Source organism: Urocampus carinirostris, chromosome 20, assembly GCF_059441175.1.
Source record: "Urocampus carinirostris isolate Australia breed hairy pipefish chromosome 20, RoL_Ucar_1.0, whole genome shotgun sequence".
NCBI lineage: Eukaryota > Metazoa > Chordata > Actinopteri > Syngnathiformes > Syngnathidae > Urocampus > Urocampus carinirostris.
In genome coordinates, this window is record NC_142368.1 from 20,147,669 (window position 1) to 20,163,557 (window position 15,889).

Sequence of the window (15,889 nt, forward strand, 5' to 3'; positions counted from 1 at the left end):
CAGACGTGAATGGAATTACATAAAGTTCCAACACCGACCAGTTCTAACAGAACAAAATATGAAAGGAGGACGACACAAAAAAAGAAGTGTGGTCAGAACAACAAAGTCAGTGTCATCATGACAACATAATGCAGGCACACTAACTAGGTCTAAATGAACAAAATATGTAAGCAAAAGATGCAGGATATGGTGGCGTACCAACTGGTTTAAACTGGAAAAAAACACAAAAGGCGGAGGAGGGATAGAACCGACAACACCAAGCCTTAACGGTACAAAACAGGAAATTGGGGAGTCGCAATGAAGATTCCCAAAGAAAATTAATCAAAATGACATGATGAAAAAACCCATACAACATAATGCACTAATACGCTGACTGGATCTAAATGAACAAAACATAAAAGTAGGGAGACACGGGATACCTTCTAACACTAACTGAGCAAAATCATTGGGGAAAAAAAGAAAAAGAAAATGGAGTGTTTTGACCACTTTGGGTCTCCGTAGTATGTATTCTTACCGTGTGCTTTTTAGCACTCATTTTTGGTTGCACGCCCATATACAGCAACATCTCGAATAGAATAGTCAAGTCATGTTTATTTGTAACGCACTTTATCACAAGGAGTCTCAAAGAGCTGCACAGAACACAGATTATTGAAAACTACAGACTGTTATTACACTTTTTGATATTAAATTCAATAGCTCCTTTTAAAACTGTAATTTTAATCATCTTCTTTGTTTGATTTATTTATTCAATTATATAAATGTGTAACGATTTAAACAATAAAAGGAGTCCGAAGCTGGATTTTTTTTTTAGTTTTTCTGAATTCATTTTGAGAACAGCAAGAAGTCCAGTTTTGTTGGCGTTAGAAAGCACTTTTCTCTGCCTTTAAGTACCGTAAATTCCAGACTATAGAGCTAACCTGATTATAAGTCGCAGCCAGTATATTTTTAAAGGAAAGAATTTCCAATAAGTATCAATGAAATTCAAAGCAGCCCCATATAGTGCACTTATGCACACATAATTTAAAAAGTAACAACAAATTAAAAGTCCGGCAATTACCAATATGATATAAAAACAAAAACAAACAAAAAAATGATTGACATCAGTGACATCTTGTGGTCAAATAATAAACACAGTCCCTTCAACTTTCATATTAAGGCAGGTAGTTATGAACCGGAACAGGATCAGGACCCAAATGCGTGACGTTTTTCACACAAGGTTTTTATTTTACAAGAAATGGGGAGTCATGCACGTAGGCTGCAATCCTGCGTGGAATGATCGGAAGCCAGAGGCAGACGAGATTGATACCAATTGCCCGAGCAGAGAGGTGTCGATACCAGACAGGATGGGACAGACAGGAATGATATCAAAACATGATATCGAAATTAAACAGGACAAACTACACGGGAACGAAACTGGAAACCGATATTAAACAGGACAAAATAAACGGGAAGAATACCGGACAGGAAATACCAACAGGAAACTGGACCGAGTCAAAACCCACGTCTTGCGGGGCAGAGGTTTGTTGACAGACTGACAAAAGGTGATTGAGAGCAATGAGCTTAAATAGAAGGAAAGCCAATTTGTCAACGAGCTGCAGCTGGTGCCACAAGGGCGGGGCCAATTGGGCGCCATGGCAACCATGACACAGGGGGCCTCAAACTATCATCCTAAGGGCATCCAGAGGTTTAAGTCCCCTGGCCCAAAAGAAACAAAGGTAATACTGAATATGTTTATAGCGGGAGATCACTAAATCTGTCTTTTATGCCCTATGACTTGACTTGACATGCCAATGCTCTAACGGAACAAAACATGAAAGTAATGACAGAACAGAGCGGGTAGGGGATGGGATCATCACACAAATGTCCACATCTGGCTTGCTTCTGTTTGGAAGAACACGCTCGAAACGAGAAAAACGGCGTGGATTCCGGTTTCCCACGTCAAAAACCAGAAGGAACTGTTTTCTTTTTTCGAATGCAAAGAAAAACACTGAAAAATAGGGGCCCGGGTGTCGAAAAATACGTCTGTTGTGATTTGAAATCCTCTCCAAACAGAATTTACGAAGCTTCATTTATCCCCAATCCCCGTAACGTCCTGTGCGGTCTGCCAGGAGGAAAATACTAAAACGACCTCACACGGGTTTATTTTCTCCCCTGCTTGACGCAACATTAGCTGTTAGCTAAAAACCAGATGCTAATGAAAACCTAACCCAAATTAGGGGAGGGAAGTGGGGGGAAGCTTCTAAGTCATCCAGGTTGGAAATTTCCTCCTTTTCCCTCCCTAACAAGACACAAGGTGGGCAGCACAGCGGCGCAGTGTGCGGCACAGTTCTGAGGTCATGGGATCGAACCTCCTGTGTGAAGTTTGCATGTTCTCCCTGTGTTTGCACTACGGATTCCTCCCACATTCCAAAAACATGCATGTCAGGTTAATTGGCCTAACCAAATTGAATGAGCAAGCGAATTGTCTGTCCCTGTGTGCCCTGCGACTGGCCGGCAACCAGTTGAGGGTGTCCCCTGCCCACTGCCCAAAGATAGCTGGGATGGGCTCCAGCACCCCCGCAACCCTACTGAGGATAAGCGGTGCAGATAATGGATGGAAAACACAAGGTGGAATCCTTCCATTAGACACACAGATGGTTGAAAACAGACCTAAAAGTACCGTAATTCTTGGACAATGAGGGACACTGGATTATAAAGCGCACCCTCAAAAAGAGCCTTGTGGTAGGATGTGTATTTCATTCCTAGGCCTTCAGTGATGTGCAGGGTTCAGATACCGTTTCCATCGTAGAATTCAAGCACTTTCAAGGCTATTTTTTCCAGCACTGATAAAAAAAAAAACTTATTTTGTTGTTATTGGCTTTGATGACTAGAATAGAGCTGCTATCTTGCTGCTAGCTTATCCTTTCCGCTTATTACACCATTCCTATCCGTGATCTTTTTGTGTCAATGGGCTTGCTATAAACTGACACAAATTCTGCCATACTGTTTCAACAATGCATGCGCAGCTTTAACACGCAGTCTATAAATGTTGGGTAAGTTCAATACGGGAGAAAAATAAAAGAAAGTAGAAAACTGAGGTTAATTTGGACTCATTTTGATGATCATGATTGCTCCAAAGCAGAGTGCAATTTTTCTATTTTAGACACTGCTGATCTTTTGCTTTTTGATTTACTTAATTTTGATTTTTTTGCATGTTTTTCAAATAATCTGTTTCTAAATTGGTTAAAATAGGATTTTAAATAGTTTTTAGTTTTTTCGCACTTCATTATTTATTTATAGCCTTAAGGAGTTAGTCTTTTAATTTCTAATCTTAATCTTAATCTTATTGTTTAGCATTTTCAGGGATTTTGTGTTATTGTTCAATTTTAAATCTGTTCAGTGTGTAAAAAAAGGCAAAATGTTGGATTTTACCATTTTTTGTAGATCTGTAATTTGATATTCAGAGGGGATATTACTAAATAATTTAGCACATAAAGTTTTATCATTATTGATAATATATCGTTTGAGCCAAAAATGTCGGATTTCTAACCAGAAGGGGGCCTGTGACGCTTCACATGACAAGCAATTTTAAACATTTTTTTAAATTTATTGCGTACACTACACTCAAAATTCATGCATTTTCCTGACCTTGAAAGCAACATTAAAATTCAAGGGTTTAAGGATTTCAAGCACCCGTACAAACCCTTTTTGATGAAAAAAAAAACAAAGGGAAAAATCTACGGATTAAATACGGATAAATTGATCGAGGTCGATTTATGACCCAATTTAGGGTTATTTTTGTTTCTAAAGGATTTCTCTACTATCAACAAATAAATAATTAGCATGTAGCTGTTAGCATGACTCGTAAACATGTAGTCATTAGCATGTAGCTGTTAGCACGACTCGTTAACATGTAGACGCTAGCATGGCTCGTTAGCATCTGCTCAATAGCATGTATCTTTTGGCCCAACCCATTCATATGTAGTATAGAATATACTTGTTAGCATTTATTTGTTATCATGTAGCCGCTATCATGACTCATTAGCATCTGCTCAATAGCATGTAGCCTTTGGCACGACTCGTTAACATGTGGTCGTTAGCATATACTTATTAACATCTATTTGTTGGCATGTAGCCATTGACACGACTTGTTAGCATTAGGGGGTTAACATGTAGCCATTTACATTACTCCTTAACATGTAGTCATTACCTTGTAGCTGTTGGCATGACTCGATAGCATGTAACCATTACCATAACTCATTGACATCTGTTTGTTAGCATGCAGCTGTTACCGTGACTTGTTAGAATGCAGCTGTTACATGACTCGTTGACATTTAGATGTTAGCATGATTTGTTAGCTTGTAGCCGTTAGCATGAAGTGTTAGCAAGACTCCTTAGCATTTAGCGGTCGGCATCTACTTGTTAGCATTACTCGTTTGTACGCTGCAGTTAGTACGCCTTTTGCCCATGGCTAACTTCATGTGGGTCACCGACCCACTTGGGCCACCCTTGAGAGCACCCCTGGTTACCATGGTGACTGAGCCGTCTGACGTAAATTGAATGGGTCCCATTCCTTCCGGATGGGAGAGATTGTGACAACTATTGCTTACAAAAGACATTGCACACGATTCCCGGTCGAGACAGAATTTTTGATATATATATATATATATCGTTGGTACACTAATAACTAATTGAAGGATTATAACAGTTGGGGTGTCATCGTTAAAAAAAAAAGCCAATTCACAACGTATTTATCGTTGCAAACAACTACAAATTGTTGTTCAATGCAACTCCTGGGAACAGTCTCTCAGACGTGCTTGTATCTGTTGCCCTCTTGTGGCCGTAACAAACAACACTGCAAGTGACGCATTACAAACTTGGGCGTGTTGCGTTTTGGTGTGTAGAACACACGCGAAATGAAAACTGGCATTGCAAGAAAAACAACCGCACCCTTCACTCATCATGGCGACTTACCACACCCAGCTTCTTTCTTTTACGATCAAAATCAAGACATCCACTACAAATTCCAGATCGTCTTCTTAGGGTTGGAAAAGGCATTTAATTAAATGTGATACAAGTTCATTAACAGGCAACAATGAAACATATCGAGGCCCGAGTATACTGTATGTGGCAAAGTTCTCCATATTTTCTTAAGTGAGCCTGGATGAATTCTAGCTAGCGACAGAATTTGAAAGATGGTGTTTATCTCTGAAAACGACAACAAAAGACTGAGTGAGCTGGATACATTTGAAGCTATTGAAGAGAACTCATAGCTGGAGTTTGTCAGAGCTGTGGAAAGTAAATAATTTTTGCTGGAGTAGCTACAAAAACGGCGAGTGTCACTGAAGGACGAAAAAAAGGCTTTATTTACACAGATTTTAACCATGACAGCATAGCTTACAAGAGAGGCTAGAGAAGGAAACCATGAAAAAAGTCAAAGATGCTTGAATCGCGTAACTCAGCTGTGGAACGCAAGTCACACTGAAGGCAAAGCAGGAGCCACTAACGAATAAAAGAGCAGCTCGTGGGGTGCTGTTGCATTAAAGCAAGTGGCTAGAGATGGAAAAAGTGAATAAAAAGTCAAACGGCCTGAATTGCGGGACTCAGCTGCCGAATGTGAGCGATACTAAAGGGCAAAGCATAGGCAGCTCGGGAAAACAATAGCGGATAGTAATGTGCGGTCGCCTGCAGCCAAGTGACTTACATGAGTGACTGGAGAAGGAGACAGTGGGTAAAAAAAAAAAAAAAAAAAAAAAAAAAAAAAAAAAAAAAAAGCACCAGATGCCTGAATCACGGAACACAGCTGTGGAGTGCTAGTGACACAGAAGTACGAAAGATGTAGCAGCCGACAATGACAATAGCAGAAAGTAGCAAGCCACAGCCTGTAGAAAAGTGGCTAGAGAAGAAAACGGTGGGGGAGGGGGAGGGGGGGAGCGAAAAATGCCTGAATCATGGAACTCAGCTAAGGAATATGAGTGACACTGAAAGATAAAATAGGAGCAGCTAGCGATAACAAAAGCAGCTAGCTCTAGCTCTCAGCCAAGTGGCTTACATGAGTGGCTAGAGAAGGAAACAGTGGGTAAAAAAAAGTCAAAGATGCCTAATGACAGGACTTGGCGACTATCACGTGATACAAAACATACGAAGAAAGTATGACAGATGGAAAGAATTAAAAGCAATGATAAAACGTTTTGGGGGTTATGATGTTTTGGTGTTTTCCTGGGACTGTTTGCGGTTGCCCGATTTGCTTTTAGTGCCTTTTTTCCCCCTCAAAAAAAAAAGGAACATCACTTTTTCCAAATTTCAGGAAGTTTAATTGACTTTACATCTTCACTTGTACCAAATAAAAAAAACGTTCTCACAGTCAAGCTGATTCAAAATGACTTAAAGGGACGACAATCGTTTTTATTTCCCTGACTCACAACGTGACAATGTTAGTGTGGTTCCAAAATAATTATCCTCGATGCCACGGACGGTTATAGATGTCAAAATGAGAGCGAACGACCGTCCTCTCTCGGTGTCCATTCAGAACTAAGCTAACAGTAAAGCAGGTGGGATTTTTTTTCTTAGGTTTGTTTTTTCCCCTCTTATCTTTCTCTCATTTCGAAAACGTCGCGGGGCTGGCATAGCGTCGGAAGCGGGTTCGGGGTTTCAGTGAGCTACGTTCCTCTCCAAAGTACTTTTGGGCATGCTTTTGTGGTCCCTCCATGTCGTGTAGGTAGAGTCTGGCGAGAAGATTTTATAAAGTTCATTCAATATTGAAATTTGAGAAAGGAAAAACGGATTTTCGAGGGAACTTACCTCTGCCGTCAACCTGTAGGAAAGATAAAGACCATCAATAAAAAAGCAAAAACTCAAACCAAAAAAATGTCACAAATCTTAAAGTAGTTAAAACATTTGTTTTATATTGATAAGGCAATACATACATCCGATGATTAGCATTTGAACCAGAAAACGTCATTTATGATAACATGCCCACTAACCCTGCCCTTAAAAAATCTTTTGGAGTTAAATAAGAAAAGTTAAGATAATTTAGCTTATTTTATAAAACAGTATCTCTGATTCTAATAATTACAAATAACAAAAATTAAAACGTTTCTTTTAGCAAAGAAAAAAAAAAAAAAGTTTAGTTTAATCCTTCATAGCTTGTGTTCCTCTTGTGCTCTTTAGCACTCCTTTTTAGTTGCACTATACAGTACAGCGACATCTAGTGGTCAAATATTATAAATTGTCCCTTTAAAACTAAAAGGGGCAAACCTTTACCAAAACGGAAGTCTAATGTGATCGGTGAAGTGGTTAATTCGTGCACAAGACCTAGTCCCTCTTCGCAATAAAACAGCCCAAGACTAAAATACATGTCTCAGGTTAAAATATGTTGTAGTTTAGATTTGAAAAATTGGTGGGCAGCCTGGTCATCCTGGAAGGGGGATTACCTCATGTGCGGTCCCTTCTCAAGGTTTCTTTATTTTTCTCATGCTGAGGTTTTTAAGGTTTTCCTTGCCCTCATGTAGGTTTTAGATCAGGGGATGGTGTAATAATAGACTGTAGTTTGCTATAATCTGGTCTGTGCAGCCCTTCGAGACTCCTTGTGATTAAGGGCGTCACAAATTAACATGACTTGACTGGAGGTTTTTGAGTTTTTCCTTGTCCTCGTGTAGGTTTTAGATCAGGGGATTTGTAACAATAGTCTGGGGTTTGCAATAATCTGGTCTGTGCAGCCCTTTGAGACTCCTTGTGATTAGGGGCTATACAAATAAACATGACTTGACTTAAGATTTAATAAGCCGTTATCCAATACGCTAAACTCCTTAGTCACATCAAAACTCTGAAGACGGGCCAAATTTTGGTCCACCCGTTTATTGATTTGAAAAAGGAGTAAAACTTACAAATATATTCTTTTTTACATATTTAAACATAGCAGTCAGTCATAAGGAAATTAAATTGCGGTACTGGGCAAATAATATATAAATATATTAATAATTAAAATATTTTTTCTAGCAATGTATATTTAAAATACAGTAAAAGTAGAATAATATGTCTTAAGTTAGCAACATTAAAACCATCCTTTATATTGAAAAATAAAAGGTCTTAAAATGTACTTGAATAAAACATTTACTTTAGTATATCTATATGTTTAAACAATTATTTATTATAGAAAAATACAATTCTAAAAATGTACATCATTAAAATAGCGATCTAAATGAGTAGATAGAAGTCTTACCAAATAAAACAATTTTTAAAAGTAGCCAAATTGTTATTACCTTTTAATTTAGTAAAATACACTTCTTAAAAATGAGCCAAATGTTAGTATTTATTCTTTTTCGTAGAATATAGTCTTAAAATTTGTCAAAATCTAAGAATTGATTTTGCGGAATATACATTTTAGGATTAGCAAAACGAGAATAATTATTCCCATTTGAAAGAATAAGTGTCTGAAATAAGCAGGATTAAAATGTATATTAACGTGAAGCACGTCTTAAAATGAGCCAAATTAAAAAAATTATTTAAAGAATACAATATTTATGATTAAAATTACATTTGAAATACATTGGAACTGGGAAAATGTGACTTAAAATGAGAATATTACATGAAATGTTTGTTTTCACTCTCTTAGCATAGCAACAAAACCAACAGAATCACATAAGCTTAGCTTAGCATAGCTAACGTAGCAGCTAGGCTTTTTTTTCCCAATGGGGCCCCAAAAGACGCCGAAAATCTAGCTAGGTCCGCTTTACTGGTTGCCCCTCCCTTGACGAAAAAACCCACAGAAACGATATTCGGCTTTTCTTTAATCAGGGGGGGTTTGCACCGAAAATGCTATTTCAAGCAAACTGGCTTATCGGCCTTTGCAGAAACCAAACAACAAACGTGAAAGGAAAAGGGCGTGTCTCCGTACCGTGGTGCCTCCTTTGTTGACGTCGTAGGCATTGCCCGAGCCCCTGAGCAAGGCAAAAAAAAAAAAAAAAAACAGAGTCAAGTATTGTTTCCTCAAGGTGTTACCCACCCCCGCCTGTGTGTCCGGGGACAAAGGTGCTTCCCGTCCTTTATATACTTTCAGAAAGATAGCCAAGATGACTTTGTCATTCCAAAATTCGATTTTTTTTTTTCTAATGTGTGGCAGTTTTCCTCCCCAGGGCCACCACCACCCTAGACAAGCATGAGAAATCTATATTTTGCCAGTTGTGTTTAAAAATGGGTTTGTTGCTAAATGTTATGAAGAAAGAAACTGCACTTCCAACTTAAAACAGCCTCCAAGCACAACCTTGGAAACATTTTTTTCTATTGATGGTGACATTCTTTTATCTTTTTCTTTTAAGTCTTTATTACGTGGTCATCATAGAGTGCCACGTCTAATCCCGTTGCAAACAATCTTCCATACGTTGTTATGAATGACAGTAAAGTTAAAGACAATTCTATTATATTGGCAGATATTTTTTTAATTACATTTGCACTTATTAAAATAAGACCTCTTATAAACAATAATATTTTGCTAATTTTCAGCAATATTTTCCATTTATGGCAGATAATGAAAAAAATTTCCACCAATATGAAAATAGATCTGAAAGAGCAAAATGATCTACTTTTTCTGCATTGTATCTTTTGCTCATTTTCAGTCATATTTCTTATTAATGGCAGATTATTATACACATTCGTTTTCATAATTAAATTAAAATAAGCAAAATGATGTACCCCTTCTGCATCATATTATTTTTATCATTTCAATTATTTTTATGTCATTAAAGTTAAAATTATTACTAAAATAAGAAAAAAATCTGCCTTTTTTTAAATAGAATAAAAGTGGAGAAGCGTATTTGGTCCTATTTTCTCATTTTGTTGGAAAATAAAGTTAAAAATAAAGTAAAACAAGGGAGGTTAGGGAAATCAAGAAATCATCTGCTGGTGTAAATCTATTTTTTAAGCATATAAATAAATATACATATATAATATACAATATATAACATGTTCTTCATTAAGATTAACAGATGAAAAAGAATTGTAAAAGTAAACAACTTAGTACAATAAAATGCGGTATAGTAATTTTACGCAATTATGATTTTAGAAAATTCTTATTAACACCAATTATAACAAAAAAAAATATATTACTCTTAGGCATGCATTTATCAAAATGACAAAAAAATGGTAATTCCTGAAATCACGGCTGATCATCCAAAATGATATATATTATCATGATCAGACTGAGGAGATAATTTCTTCCTCATGCCATGAGGCTATTTAACTCCACCCTGAAAAAAAACAACAACACATTAAACCCCACCCCCACATTTGCATACTACCCCATTTTTATTACAGTGTGTATTTTCCGTAGCACGATTTAAATACTCTGTAGCTAAACGTTATATTGGGTATTTTTGTATTCTATATCTTTCATTTTATTAATTTATTTTTCAACACAAGGATACTGCTGGAAGTGTGAATTTCCCTAAGGGGATGAATAAAGTATCTATCTATCTATCTATTTTCTCTTATATTCACTCAGCTGTCAATTGGCCCTTTTATTTTGTAAATTATCAATTATAATATACAACAAATAAAACGATAGTCTCAAATGTTGAAAGTCTCGTTGAGCATGCCAAGTTGACGCATATAAAAAGAATAAATTATTTTTTTCACATGGTTGTGCAACGCGTTTTGGGCTTTATTTTCTCGATGACGAAAATAGAAATGCTCAGGATGTCTGATGAGTTTCATTCTTTGCGATAAGGCTGCATTTTTTCTCACTGCCTCACTCGTCGGTATGTTCGTTAGCAATGGGCGTGTGTGCATAGATGGATGTGTTTTCAAACTATGCTAATTGTCTCTGTGGAGTAAAAGTATTCCTGACCTTCTTTTTATTTTACAGCTCCATTGTTTAAATGTCTCAGATTGCAGTTTTAGCCAGCTACTAGTTACTACATCAATACTAGCGTAAAACGTGTGTTTTCATTTTTGGTGCATATTTAGTCTTTTGAGAGGCAAAAAAAAAAAAACAGCACAAATTGAAAACTATTCACAAAATAACAACAAAAAACTATTTTTTCAGTTTTGATTAAAATGGCAGCCCAGTAATGATGGTAGCTTTTATTAATTAATAGAAAAAAAAAGACACATAGTCACTGAAAAATTAGATATTAAAATATGTCCAAAAGACTGCCAAGTTCAGTCCAAATGATTTCCTAATTTGATTGAAAAACAGTATTTCAGATGTTAAAAAGAAGACTTTTTTTAATATATTTTTTTTTATTTTGATGTCTTTAGTAGGGCAGCACGGCGGCACAGTGGTTAGTGCGGCACAGTTCTGAGGTCATGAGATCGAACCTCCTGTGTGGAGTTTCCATGTTCTCCCCGTGCTTGCGTGGGTTTCCTCCGGGCACTCCGGTTTCATTCCAAACCATGCAATTCAGGTTAATTGGCCGGTCCAAATTGTCCCTAGGTGTGAATGAGCGAGTGAGTTGTGTGTCTCTTTGTGCTGGCAAGCAGTTGAGGGTGTCCCCTGCCCACTGCCCAAAGATAGCTGGGATGGGCTCCAGCACCCCCGTGACCCTACTGAGTGTAGTAAGCGGTGCAGATAATGGACAGATGGATAAATTTCTTTAAAAGTTTTGAATGGAAAACTACAGTTCCAATCTTTATCATATACTGGTTGAAAAGGGCCTTTAAAACCGGATCTTAAATTGATGGAAAAAAATGTGTTTTTCAAGACATTGTAAACTTTTGGGGGATAAATAAACAAAATTAAACATTTCTTACTTCTGTAGTAGTTTCAAAAGTCAAAGTACTGCAGCTCAAATTTATGTCATAAACTGATTAAAAGACATTGATAAGATGTTAAAAAGACGCCAAGGTCCCCCCCAAAAGACGTGTTTGTTTGAAAAAAAAAAATTTTTTCTATAGGTTGAAAAGAGGACATTTGGGGGGAGTAACTTGGACCATGATGACTTAATTCAGACTAAATTTGATCCACGTTTGGACAGGCCTAGCTCAAGATGCCCATTTATGGACTAAAATCAGACCAGACCACATCATAACCCAAAATCCAACATCCAAAGGCATTATTTATTGGTTGAAAAATGTATTTTTAGAGACATTGAAAAGAAGACTTTGATTGGATAAATTTGGACTACAATTTCCATAATTAGTTTTACTTTGGACATGCTAAAGCCAACTTAATTCTAGATGTCCATTTTTGGACTGAACTCAAACAAGACCAAAATGTAACCCAACTCCAATATCCAAAAGACAGCTTTAGTTGGTTGAAGTATTTTAAAGAAGATGAAATGACAACTTTAGCAGGAATCAATTTGAAACGTGATTATTAAATTTGGATTAGGTTTTGTTGCCAAATCCAACCTAATTCTTGATGTCCACTTTCGGAATAAAATTTAAAAAATAAACGACCAAAATGTAATCTGAACTCCAACACCCAAAATACCTTTTTATTTGTTTGAAAAAGGGTCCTTTTTATCACCTTAAGACGACTATGGGAGCGATAATTTGGACTGTAATGACTATATTTGGACTACACCTGGTCCATGTTGGACAGGCTAAACATAACTCTTTGGGTCCATTTTGGGACTAAATTATGCCCAGATCAAACATCCGGTCCGAGGTAGAGTCATTCTTGCACATTTCGGAGACATTAAGTGTGAATATTGGACTCGCACTGGCTTTCAAAAGCCACAGCTGTGTCTCCTTTCACAAAATTCCCCCATCAAGTCCGACAAGCTGCAAGGAAGTCGGACTGACTTTTAACCCCCGACCCCAAAATGAATCAAACAGGATCTCTGTGCTACAATGTGACACTCACTTCTGGCAGTCGTTGCAGAGGGCAAGCATGCTAACGATGACGATGAGGAAGACCACCAGCGAGATGATCCCCACCTCGGCGGACGAGAAAGAGGACAGCGCGTCCAAAATCGCGATCGGAGCCATTGCCGAGCTTACTGACGTTCATTCGGCGTCGTCCTGATCAATCGCAGGTGCTCGGAAGGAGGGATCTCTTTTCATTGCTGGAAGGAGGTGCCAGGAGGAGAACCAGCCCATGGTGCAAACCTGCATGTAAAAAAAAAATCCACACCGGCAACATACCTGCGTGCAAATTCCAAGCGTCCTCGTTACACTGGAATCAGGCAAAACTTGCGTCATACGCGTGTCACTACATAAAGAATTGCTGGGGTGTTTTTGCTTGTAACACTGTGCAGCATGGTCTTTAGTGTATAGTAGACGTGGAAAGTTAAAAATGCATTCATAAACTAGGGAAAAAAACGAGTGCTGAAAAGCCACTAAGGTAAAATAGTATTAAGAATGGGGCAGCGCCATCTGCTGGATTTATCTGGTATTACATAACTTTAGCATTGACGCTAACTAGGACTTAGCATCAAAGTCAACGTCGTTATTTTAGTTAAAGTAGTTTTATCAACCCTAATTTTTTGACAACTGAAAAAAAATATATATAATAGAATAGAAGCAAAATTCAAGTTACACTACCGATCTGACTTTTTTAATATTCTGAATTAGCATTACTGTACCGTACAACCCTTTAGCCATTATGCTAGCAAGGACGTAAGAAAACAAATTCGAGTCAACGTCTCAAAAGCAAACCAATACTTGTTTTCAAACAACTTAACATGAGGTAGGAATAAAAATAAGAAGAAAAAGACAGTAAACGGGAGTTCTTAGTCGCTTATTTGAAGGCTGGTTAGGAGTCGTATATAGTTGTATACCCCGTGTCACTTCCGGTGTGGCGTTGAACGATTTAAGTCTACATGGGGTGTCTCTCAATTGGTTACATAAGCAGGCGTGATAATCCATGTATACAGTATAGAGTGCTTCGAGGTCCTAAGATTACCCACAATGCATTGCTGGCGGCCATTTCGGAAGTCCACAAAGCTTTTCACTTCATTGTTATTGTTCAGCGAACCAGTTAGATTCTACATTGTAATGCCGAATACGTGCGTTATTGTTGGCTGTTGTAGCCGAGGGGAAAAGGGTGGGAAGGGCTTCTTTAGACTTCCGAAGTGTGTTTACAATCAGGGGATTGAAGCTCAGGAGAAAAGTGAACGGCGAAGACGAATGTGGCTGGCAGCTATCAACCGGTCGAATTTGCCAAAGCTTGACTGTGTTCGTGTTTGTTCTGACCACTTTCTGACAGGTAAATTGAATTATTTATGATGTAGAAATAAATTTTAAAAAGGTTATGGGACATGTGTACTTCATGTACATCTGTCGACACCATTCAAGTATGGCTAGGTTAAGTACTGTAGGTGTTGCTTCTTGAGTAACATTTCTGAAAAAATATTCTTAAAAGATCTAGATGTTGAACAAGTATATACCAAGAATACATAGTAAATGTGCATTTCATCCACTTTGATGAGATATTTCTTCTCTCTCAGTGGATAACATTATTAAATAACTACTTCACCATACACATGTATCAAACAAACATGAAGTATGCGCTGTTTGCAATTGTATTTATTTTCAATCTTTGTTTAGATGAAAGGCTCATAACTAACACCTTTAATTTACAATGGCTGAGGGGGGCGAGATAGCGTTTTGAGTTTCAGTGTAGTATCATCCAATGTTCGCATGTTTTCGCCACATCACAAACCTTGACAAACACAGTAAGAGGATTCCTCAACAAATCTGTCGTAGGCTTCCATACTTTTGTAATTTTGAAAATCCTTCAGTTCACAAAAGGGACTTGGGTGGAAAATAAGATAGTTAACAAGTTCGATGTAAGTCACACACGGCAACAAATCGGGATCAGACTTCCAGTCCTTGTTTTTAATTTTGTAGGGATCCAATTTTCCAATAAAATGCAACTTCGCAGCGTACCGCTCGCGTGCTTGCTTGTCTAAACTCTCCACGTAGTTTTCCATAGTGTTGATGGACAAAATCCGTACACAAACGAAGCTAGTTGAGTAAATAAATAGACAAACTGAGTAAATATTTGCTCCTCTCGCTATCACCGCTTGTAATCGACAGACTTCCAAGATGCCGGCACGAAGCCGTGTTACTATTTTTAGCACAAAGCGCGGAACCCTCTATATAGATTTTTTATGTTTTAATTCATCGCGCTTGTTTTGACGTCACGCGACCATTAAAGGATATAATCATTAGTAAAAAATAGCATACACAGTCCGTTTGCTAGTTGAAACGCGTAACTTGTTCATTAGTCGTCACAAAATCACTTCAAATGTTTACATATATGTTAATATTAGAATAGAAAAGTGCAGACACTTTATACGTTAGTTTTGTATGATTGCCTGTGAAGCTAGCTCTTGCACCCATTTGCGGTATAAATCATTGCTATTATGTCATGAAGTAGTAGCAGTTGTAAAGTACAAACCATGCATTAATCATTTCAACTGCAGCAAATGGAAATATCCTTTTTTTTAATACAGTGAAAATGAGGGTTGCAAGTAACATGCTTTGGCCATATGTTGCCACTTTTCGCTTGCATTGCAGAATTGTTTTCAGGCATTCCTACCTCTAATTGACTTTGCGATGACAGCAAATTTAGTCAGCAGCACTTGATAGAAATAATGCATGGGAAATTAATGACTAATTTGACATTTGAGTCATGTGTGTTACCTGGTTTGAGACCAGGTGGAAACATATGTTGGCCTGGAGAGGGATAGGCGCCACCAGGCTGTACTTGCCCAAGATACACCACAGGAAATAGTGCCCCTACGACTCTAGTACTTAAGGGATCCAGCCAGCCAACCAACCATGAAAAAAAAACAATGAAGAACGTTAGTCACATTCCTCCTGCTAGAACAATCTCAATGATTCATTGAGGAAAAACGACTGCAGATCTTGTGCAATTGAAAAGCACGACACGCCAAACATTTTTTTCCAAGAATCAGCTGTGAAATACTTTGAATTTTTGCAAGACAAATTCCCCTCTAAA

The 15,889-nt window shown here is 37.7% G+C and overlaps 1 long non-coding RNA gene across 1 annotated transcript; it reads right to left on the reverse strand.

The window, feature by feature from the left end:
* Positions 1-6,270: 6,270 nt before the first annotated feature.
* LOC148346515 (uncharacterized) lies at positions 6,271-13,279 on the reverse strand. The gene is made up of 5 exons (XR_015848328.1): positions 13,066-13,279; positions 12,785-12,986; positions 8,876-8,918; positions 6,781-6,793; positions 6,271-6,704 (listed from the first exon to the last, which is right to left on the reverse strand). It is a non-coding gene; the product is annotated as an uncharacterized LOC148346515 (long non-coding RNA).
* Between the last annotated feature and the right edge of the window lie 2,610 nt (positions 13,280-15,889).